This window comes from Oryzias melastigma, linkage group LG14, assembly GCF_002922805.2.
Source record: "Oryzias melastigma strain HK-1 linkage group LG14, ASM292280v2, whole genome shotgun sequence".
In the NCBI taxonomy this organism is placed as follows: Eukaryota; Metazoa; Chordata; class Actinopteri; order Beloniformes; family Adrianichthyidae; genus Oryzias; species Oryzias melastigma.
The window spans coordinates 24759003-24760659 of NC_050525.1; the positions used below are offsets into that span (position 1 = coordinate 24759003).

General features: G+C 35.0%; 1 protein-coding gene across 3 annotated transcripts in view; it reads right to left on the reverse strand.

Moving 5' to 3' along the window:
- The window catches only part of usp28 (ubiquitin specific peptidase 28), a 29112-nt gene that overhangs the window by 26422 nt on the left and 1033 nt on the right, over positions 1-1657 (reverse strand). The window lies entirely within an intron of this gene.

Genomic DNA, 1657 nt, shown 5'->3' on the forward strand with positions numbered 1-1657 from the left:
AAATGCCAAATTTGCGAGCAAAGGCCACGTTTTCATGATGAGCCCAACTATAAATAACAGCCCACACATATAAATCTAAATCTAATTGCAGCTGCAGAGCTGCTGCCAACACGGCTAATGATGCCCAAATGCTGACCGGGTCAGAACAATTACAGCTGAAGGATAAAATTATGACCTCAATCAGCGGGACCAACGATAAACAGGAAAACAAACAGTGTCAGAATCCTGGAAGTAAAAGCTTTTATGTGTCAGTTGGTGCTAAATATTTCAGTATTAATAGATGTAACAGATAACTTTTCAATTCCCTTTCCACTCTATTTAAATATGGGTTATTCTTTACAAGTTATTTTTCACCAGTTTTTTTTATTTTTTATTTAAAGGATAAGAAGTTACAAATTATTTATATTTCTATCGGATGTTTTTTTTTCAATTGTTAAGCATTTGTATTTATTTTTGCATCACTTACTTGTTTGTTAATTGTTTTGCATTCCCCTTTTATTTAACTTGAACAAGTTTTTATTTTAATAAACTGTTTTCCATTTGTTTGAAAGACAATTCCCAAATTTGTTTCTGTTATGTTTGTTATTTATGTTTATAATATACAAAAAAAACAGCAATTATAAACAATTGAGATTTTAAGGTTCATGTCACCGTATTTACAAAAATATCTGTATTGGTATTAATATCTGTGATATTGACCAGTATCTAGAAAACACATAACAACCTCTGTTTTATAACTTTAAGGTCAAAAACGAATATAAGTTTGACGTTGATTAATAAAATATTCACATTAACCTCTTTGCTTCACAACATGCGTAATTGTGTTGATAAATATCCATGTACGTATTTGTTTTTCTAATCTGAGCTCAAACTGTACATCTGGAAAGCTCAAATATAGTTTGTACTTTTTGCTCCACTGATAATGTTGAGGGTGTGAGGGGCTATAAGCTAGTGGGAGAGCATGTAAACAGAGAGCTTTCAGCAGCATTGAAGGGAAGAGGGGGCGGGGTTGTCCCACATACAACTCAGAGGTGAATTTCTAATGAATTATTACAAAAAACTATGTCCAATTTGGACTAAAATTGACAAAATCATAATTAAAAATTGACTGGGAACGCTTTATAAATGAATCAAAAGATGATCAGAGCGGGTCTTTAACCTAGAAAACCACCAACGTTTCAAATAGTGTCGCTTGAGTCAGGTGATATATAAAGCTCGCCATTCGGACAGCAGGTGTTGGTGTCATTGTAGGCCTGAGCCACACACACATTTACACACAGGAGGAAGCTGACCAGACTTATATGGAGTCCAGGGGCTATCTGAGACCCGCTTGGCGAGGCTCTATTTTGGTCCACAGACATGGATAGCTCAGGCTTCTGTTTATCATTCCACTCACCATGCCGCCGGGCACTGGGTGCCACTCTTCCTCTTCCCCCCCAGACACACACCCCCAACAACCAGCAGAAAATAGAGACAGACGTTCACATCTTTTGACATAAACCAGACATTATTAATGGGAGAGCAACATTAATATTAAAAAAAGTTGCTTAGTATTTTGTAGCCTATTCATTTTTTGGTTTTATCTCTTTCAATTAGCTATTTTCACATTAAAAATAATAATAAAAATGTCATTTTTTGATATTTTTGGCGTTTGTGT